The following is an 8,917-nucleotide window of genomic DNA, read 5'->3' on the forward strand; positions in this document are numbered from 1 at the left end:
ATAAAACTACTTGATTACTGAAATAAAGCTGGTAAAATATAAATATTAGATAAAAAACTTAAAGCACTTAAACTGAAATGAGAAATGTTGCCTTGACAACTAATTGAAATACTAAAAGTGCTAAAATGACTAAAACTGAAAATAAATAACTTAGTTAAAGCTAAATAGAAATATAAATGTCAGAAACACATTTAAATTTGAATTTATTCAAATTATTTTCAATTTAAACTAAAATTTGTATTTTATATTCATTATATTTGACAATCTTTGCATAGCTTTACAGCAGTGTTATGTTTTTGTTAACTAAAACTAATTGTTAATTGAAATAAAGCGTGAATAAGATTTAATATAAATATCTGATAAAACACTTAAGCTAAACCGAAATTAGAAATGTTGCCTTATGGTAATAACTGAAATACAATGTTTACGTTGAAGCTCTAAGATTACTAAAACTAAAAATTAAATACTAAATAGATTTGAAATATACATATGACAAAAATGCATAACAAATATAGTACAATTTAAAACTAAAATTATATTAAGCAAAATTGAAATATTAATAAATACTCTAACAGTTTATAAATAATACCAAAGACTACCCAATAGAATACCCAAGATGTGTAACTTGTATAGTTCTGAATGGGGAAAATGCAATGCTTAATATGGCCTTTCTATTTAATGAAGCCCCGCCAATCACTAATCAGTAAAGTAATCACGTCACTGCAGCTGCTGTTAGAAGCTCCGGTTACTATTCACCTTAGTTTTGTAAACTGAATGTGTCTGGCTTCTGGTGTCATTCACTTCCAGCTATTTTTAGCTGAACAAAACAGCTTGTTTTGCTACTTGACATTGCAACCTGCTGTGTCTTACCATATTAATTTAATATATTTTCTTAATTATGAACACACGTTATTTCTCTGTACAGCGGCTAAAGAACCGGACGTCTCAGAAAACGGCTTGTTTCTGTTTGAATATTAAGGTGGATAGAAACAGTCAGCGTTCTGAGACGTGCGCACACTGGCTGGTCCAGCCTGAAAAATACACTTTTTTATGCCATATGAGCAAAAGAAACAACATTTATGAGACATTGTTGTCAGATTTCATTGGTGATTTCAAATATGAAATTTAATTGCAAACTTAGTGAACAGTTTTGGAGAATTTGATGGGTTTCCCCATTCAAAGAGACAGAGGTGTTTCAAAAATGGCTTGCCTTAAAGGGACTTTGATGATACTCTGCTCTCTATAGATGTTTGCTGGTGACCCTTTCTAATCTGGATCATCAAATGAATCACTGGTTATCCAAACGAGTATCATCACTTGGTATGTTCACTAAACCTCTGCTTTAGTTTTGTTTATTTGGTGTTTCTTCCTCAAGTGACTGGTACTTCTTCCTGTGCCAGTCTTGTGTCTCCATGGTGCTTCAAGACAGGTCAGGAGTGTTTCTTTTTTTATTTCCACTGATTTGGTGAAGTAATGCATTGAAGGATAGTGATACGTTCACTATCAGACACATTGTTTTAGTATTCAGCTACTATCAGACTTTCTTCTAACTCTTAAAGGGCTTTTGGGTGAGAACTTCCTTTGCCCAATGGAAACTGGAATGCATTAGTGGACGACTGGTGCTGCCCCCCGGATCCCTTCTCAAACAGGAAGCTGCTCCCGTGAGATGGAGACTGTCTGCTCGGGGACACGTTTCTTCTGTTGGCTCGGGACAGCAGCTGTGTGCAGACCCTCGCACGGGAAGAGAACTCGCTTCAGAAAGCCTCTGCAGGGGTAAGCTGTGGGGTTTAGAGATGCGTGATTAGATTAGGCAACAAAATAGCACTCTCACTAATGCAACCAAGTGCTAAAAGTCTGATCTCTCTCTACCAAAACGGTGAAGCATCAGAGCTCTGAAGACACATGCAGTTGTGATATACACCCTAAGCAGAGCACAGGTCTGACTTACACAGCCTGAGGGTTGACAGAGGAGGCAGACGGCTTGCTTTCATCACAATAAAGGCTGAAGAGGCGGGAGGAAATCCACTCTTTAAAACATTACGCCCGGCCGGGCTGTGGAGGAGAAGCGGTCATGTCTTTAAGAGGGATTGATTCTCTTTCTCGAGCTCAATCTGTGTGTAGCCCGAGGAGATAGAAACAAAGTTTCTGATGCTTTTTCTAATCCTAAATCACTTCAGCACACAGTCGTCTGTGTTCTTATTGATTTCTGTTTGATGTTTTTTTTTTATATTTTCAGCATACAGTCGAAGCAGAAGTTTGAAAACAAGTTGAAAAATTGCTTGCAGTTCTTGTGCAGTGGTGTGAAACACTTTTTTAAACAAATGCTTAGTGAAAAGAAGTGTTTCCATTTACATGAGAATGTTTTGTTTTCTGTACATGTTGCATGAGGTTTGCAATTTTCTATCCCTATTATCGAAATTGCAAGTCGCAGGTTTGCAGATTTAGCTTAAAATAAGCTAGGCTACTTATTTTGTCATCAGAAAAAAAAACAAAAATGTTGTGTTGAATTTGCTCTGTCATTCAAAAGTTTAGCGTAAGATTTTTAATGTTTTTGAGGGAAGACTCTTCTGCTTATCAAGACTGCATTTATTTGATCAAAAATACAGTAAAATATTGTGAAATATTATTACAATTTCAAATAGCTGTATTCTGTGTGAATATATTGTAAAATGTGTAGCATCTGCTTTGGATCATGTAAGATCGTTGGGGCTTTATATTTTAGAAATTCCTTTTAGCCTTGTGACATTTGCATATAAATCGTAGACATGGCCTCACATTCTACATGTAGGGGTGCTAAATTGCCAGGGGGTTTTTCTCCCCACTATCAAGATGATGTTAAACAGCAACTCTCTGCTCCTCTCCATCGGACTTCAGACGCATTCCAGGAGGAGCAAATGACCCCTGTGCCAGGCACCAATGGCCTGACTAAACCAGTGGTCTGTCTCCACAATTTCAAAACACATCACACACACACACACATAAAGACATTTTCTTTATTTTAGACTATAATGAATTAGTTACAAATGCATTGTGAATGTTTCATAATTTGTATCAAAATGATCTGCTCTTTATTCCTCAAACCATGATGTACTCTATGTGATCATGAAATGCATCATACAATTTGTACCATATTTTGGGTAAAACTAGACCAGTTAATCACGCCTGTCATGAAGCATGCAAATGAGGTGTCACAGGGACAAAGAAACACTTTCCCGCCGAAACTATATGCCTTACTGGTCAATCTATCCAAAATGGGTGTTACAGGGAAACCAGATAAAACCTCTTCCACACCCAAAAAGTGGGCTTCTCTTAACTTGCGGTTCCCAGGAGACACCCATCACCTTGGAAACGTTGTGACTCCCCTTCCAGAGGGAGTCCGATCTTCTGGCAGTTTTCAGCTACTTTGTTGATTCACTTCGGAGCAGTCAACACATTGATGAAATGACGAAGGTTTCACTCCTAAGAGAATTCAACAGGAATCTACGCATTATACATGCACCGGGACACTTTACTCAGCAACTACAGAACCAATGCAAGTAACCGCTTGTTAACTATTTAGATGCGCTTTTATACTTTGACCCCTTTTAATTAAGGTGATGAGATTCTTTGATGGTTCTTAACAGATTCTGATTTAGTTTATGAGTAAATACTACCATGACTCTCCACTCTTTTGCACGCAAGCGCTCTCTCTCTCTCTCTCTCTCTCTCTCTCTATCCATGCCTTCCTTGCATTGGCATCTATGTTCAATGTGTGTATGTTTGTGTCTAGTCAGATGTTGCATGTTCCCCTGTAGTGTAGTTTAATAAACATCCATATGTATTCACACTTGGTTGTCTGTGTTTGCTGCTCACGGGATGAGGTCACTTTAACGTTCCGGTTTCGTTACATGCTCTGGGAGCAATTTATTAGTAGTAAAATTATTTTTCATGGCCAGAGAAGACATTTTACTTAGAGTCAATAAACGATTAACACTGTCCGCCCTGCGGACGAACAAATCATTTATTGTACTATTAATGCTATAATGCTACAAGTAATTCCTGAAGATGAATGTAGTTAATAATAACCCATTATGATTAATTATGTTCATCTCACTTTGAGCTAATTTGTTACAGAAATGGTGGAGAATGCGGGCAACGTTTTAAACCTAGTTCTGTAAGCAGACTCAGTAACTGTGGTGTTTCTTATGCATGTTCATTCAAACCAAGACTACTATCCAACCGCATGTTTTTGTGAATGAATGTGTAGGCTATACACGCCCACGTTCCAAGCCTTAACAGGAGTTCCTCACTGCTGATTACTTGAGTTGATTGTGGTTTATGATTTGTTGCAGTTTATAATGTGTTAAACCTTTTATAGTGTGTCTCAATGCAATTTTAACCACCCTAAATTGAGCAATGAAACCCTCTTTTAGCACGAAGAAGATTGCAAGCGATGTTCCTCGCTTTTCTTAAAATTAAGGCCTTATGTTATGTATAGCTAGACTGATGCCATTGCGTCTTCCAATGTCATACAACTAGACTATTACTCCCGTGTGTTTATCCATTAGCACAGCTAACTAATGTGTGCCATCTCGCCCGATCACGGAGCAAAATTAATCTTAGAATACTGCAGGTCAGTGTCGGGTAATGATAATTGGAGTCTTAAAATCTCAGTCAAAATTGTTGCAACAACCGCATAAGTCCCATATATCTGTCGAAGAAATCCCAGGGGCAGCGCATATAAATTTTTTTATACTAAAGTTATCTGATATTGGGTGAAGAAACCCCCACTTTCAGTTTTAAATGCATAAGTCTTAAGTCTGACGAAGAAACCTCAGATTAGCGGCATTAATTAATCTGTGTGTTGAAGAAACCCCACTAGCAGTGGTATTAAAACTGGGCGACGAAGAAATCTCGCTGCAGTTTATTTACTTTTAATAGTGATTTGAGCGATGTTCCTCATCTCCCTAAATTAAGGCTTTCCTTTAACCATCACATATCATTGTAGTCATCTAATTAATGCAATTGAATAGTGAAGTAATGGTTTAATTCTAGCCTAGCTAACTAGTAACTTGCCATTGTCGTTAAAGTGAATGTGCCGTTTTGATTTGTGAATTAAGTTACATGCAATACATCATAACTGACGGCGTGTGAGTTTTCCATGCAGATTTACAGCAGTGCAAGTTCTGCTCCACTTGAAAGTGTTGTAAGCTTGCATTGGCCTCTTAGCATCATCTGATCCCGGAAGTTGAGAGCAACCTCTTTTGGTTCAATCTGATAACAGCACCCACATTACAGACCCTTTTGTAAACAAACAACTGAGTGTAGCCAAAGCTAACTTAACTGTTAGCTGGTAGCATTCAACTAACTGACACTGTGAGAGTTTAAAGTGTGAACCACTCCTCCCTCTCTCTCTCTCTCTCACTCCTGGTTTTACTTCTTGTTTATACTATAACCTTCTGTATAGACTCAGTTAGGTTCGCCTAACAGTCTCCCTAGGTTTTATGACCATGCTGCATTACTTTAACAAGTGATAACTGCTTAATCATATCTCCTAAACTAAATAAGGAAAGCCTTTCCTTCTCCCTGATTTTATTTCAGTTTGTTTAGTTGATACCTTCATAGTGAGTGAACCTGTCTGAACCATCAGAGAATACTTGGTAATAATGTTGATAAACCGAATAATCTAAGTCATTAATTGACCCCCTAGGTTATTACCCATCAACAGTGTTTCTCATAGTTTTCAGGTGCTCACTCACACCAATTATCCGCTCCACCTTATTAGCCACGATATCTAAGCGTTTAGTGTGCGTCACTAACTGATCACACCAGTTAACCACACAACACATAGCCCAAACATTTTAGCTCACTAAATCTGTACATACTTGCATTGGCTTTCTGTGTTTTTCCCTCTCCACCTGTCTTACACCTTTGTCCAGATCATCCAGCCCTGCCACCCACCTGATCAGCCAGCAACCTGACTAAGCGCTGCAACAGTACGCCACCCCGGTCCGGGACTACTCCTGATCTACGGCACCTGAGCGAAATGGCTGAATGACAACCTGAACTGGCAGACAGACCATGATCAAACCAAGGCTACAGCTACAGAGAGTCAGCCAGGATCATCGGTGCTCTTGCCCACAGCTGCATCATCCAGTTAAAGGAAATGGAAAATGCCCACAGGGAGGCCGGAGGACCGGGAGCGTGTGCAGAATTGCCAGACCAACTGGATCAGCAAATGACAGCGGATGAAGGGGACAAGGAGCTACAGGAGAAAGTGGAAAGCTTCAAGAGGCCTTTACAAAACCGGCACAGACACTGAGCACAGAGAGCAGCTGGAATAGAAGCCAGAGAGGCTCCAACAGGCTGAAGCTCTCTTAAGTAATGGCCCAGGCGAATCGAAACAACGTCCAAGCTGAAACCCAAGTCTTTGGCTCAGCAACAAGACAACCCAAACATCAATCGGGTAAAGTCAAACAAAGCCAAGGTGATCTCAATGTCACAGATGAACTGAAATATGCTTGCAGTCCACAAGGTGAACAGATGGGGAAAACACTACACAAAATTATCCCTGACAAGCAGGCCCAGGCAAGAGTCCAAACCTTTTCATGCTGTTCACACTTCACACATCCCCAGCCAGCAACCACAGGGAGTGGGGGGTGGGGCAGGGTCCCTTCCGGAGGATCACTGCAGACACACACACCATAGCCCCTTTCACACTGCAAGTTGGACCCGGAAAATTGCCGGAACATTGCCGGGTCACCTTCTGTGTGAACGCAAACATGTCCTGGGATTGATTCCGGAATTGATCCTGGGTCGGGGACCTAGTAACATTGTCAGGTTCAGTCCCGGAACGAGCGATGTGTGAACAAAAGCCAGAACTAATGCCGTGTCGTAGTGATGACGCACGTTATCACGCGACTCTTTTAGCGTGTTTTGATGGCAAATCAACATTCGCAATGAAACAAATATGTGCAAACTGTAACGAAGCAGAGATTAGTTAGTTCCTCACTAATCCGCACTGAAGCTGAGATCGTTTACCAGCTTAAGTGAAAGTTAACGTGCCTAGCGTTTTCGACTCGTACATTACACGTCACTACCTGATATCACGTGTCTTCACGGGATCTTTACGGGTTGTGTGTGAACGCACGCACATATTCCAGGTAATCACTGGCAGTGTGAAAGTGCAAAATCTAGTGACCCGGGAACAATTGCCAGGACACATTACCCGTGTATTTTCCGGAATCACAGTGTGAAAGGGACTCATGTGGACCCACAGACCCCAACAAGCTGGCCAGAGACATTACAACTGTCGACCTAAATACTGCAAAAGGCCACAACACTTGCCTACTTGCAAAACAGGGACTTTTATGCTTGAACTCTGCCAATGTGACCACACAAGACAGACTATCTGCTCAGGATCACCCCCAGCCTTGAGGCACACAACATCCTGTACCAGCAGACTGAAACTCTCAATGCTGATTACAAAAAGTACAACAATGAGTCTACGGCAGATGACAGAACAGGCAACAAGGGAGGAAGGTTTCAACTCCAGAATCTTCCCTCCACCAGAAATCCACAAGTGAAGTGAAGTGGCTGGGTGATGCCATTACTTGGTTATGGAATGGCTGGCCCTGTGGTCAGTGGCTGGTTAGCAAAGATCTGGATCGTGGGCTGGTCTGACCTTGAGACTGGGTTCTCGCGACCAGCTGAGATGTCAAGCCTGATCTTTGTGACCTGGCAGTGCACTTCAGATGAGTTGGCTGGCTGGAAAGATGAACATTCCCGCACTTGAGCCCAATTCTATGAATGCTTCAGGTCCATTAGGGCTCAGAACAAAACAGCAGGTCTATGTTGGTGAAAAGAGGGCATGTGTCCATTTGTGTTGTGTACACGGGGTGTAATGTCTCATGGAGCTGATGGTCAGGTGCAGGGGAGTTGGCCATGTGTGTATTTTGGCCTGACGTGGGTGGTCAGCAGTCTGCTGATGTGCTGTCTGGAAGCCATGACCGTCTGGCTTTAGGATGGATGTCTCTGTGGTGAGAGACTGTTGGCCGAGATCTGGGCATTTCTCTTAGTAGGAGGGCATTCTGGTAGGTTGTTTGTTTCTCCTGCTGCTCGTAGTTAAAAGGAGTCTGCTGGTCTGATCCTGTTTGTCCTGCTGGTGAGGCCACTCTCAGGATCAGTTCCTTTAATGTCCTCAGGATCTTTTCATGCTGGCCCATATGCTCTCCAGTCACAACGGAACCTGGAAAGTGATCACAGAGATGTGCCTCCAAACTTTAATGGCCCTCAACAGCCAACGCATCTGTACAGAGGACCAACACCCCAAAGCCACATGGTCAATGGCCCTTTAAGGACGCAATATTGAGGCACGGTGTGTCCAGAGCAGGTGTTTTGTGGGTTAACAGCAAACCTCTCCCACAGCAACACTGCAAGCTGGACTTCCAGTCATAAAAGTACAAGTGACAGCCATCCTGATTGTCATTCAAATCGCATTGACTCACAAGAAGTGCATCAGAAAACTCCTGATTTACAGACTCAAAGACATTGTCAGTGTTGGATTTTGGCAAGGAAACATTCACATCAGGATACACACACCAGTTATGGTAGCCTACCACGACAGTAACCCACAGTTATACCTAGCCCCAAATCTGCGTATGTGTACCCTGACCAAAGACATTCATTAACTCTGCCCCAGCAAGCCCTTCCTCATAGACAACACTGAAGGAATCTGCGGGTTACAACCGAGCGCCGACCGAGCGCTCTCTCTCGTGAAGCCAATAAGGAAGTGACTAAAACTGTAATTCATCAACTGCCTGCTTGAGACTGGCTGCAAAAGGGAGTCAGTCCCATAGACTCCCCATGTTAAAATGCCCAACTTTACAGCAGAAAAAAACATGTTTACAGCCTGGTGCAAAAAATTATTTTGGTCTAT

This window comes from Cyprinus carpio, chromosome A16 (assembly GCF_018340385.1).
Source record: "Cyprinus carpio isolate SPL01 chromosome A16, ASM1834038v1, whole genome shotgun sequence".
NCBI lineage: Eukaryota > Metazoa > Chordata > Actinopteri > Cypriniformes > Cyprinidae > Cyprinus > Cyprinus carpio.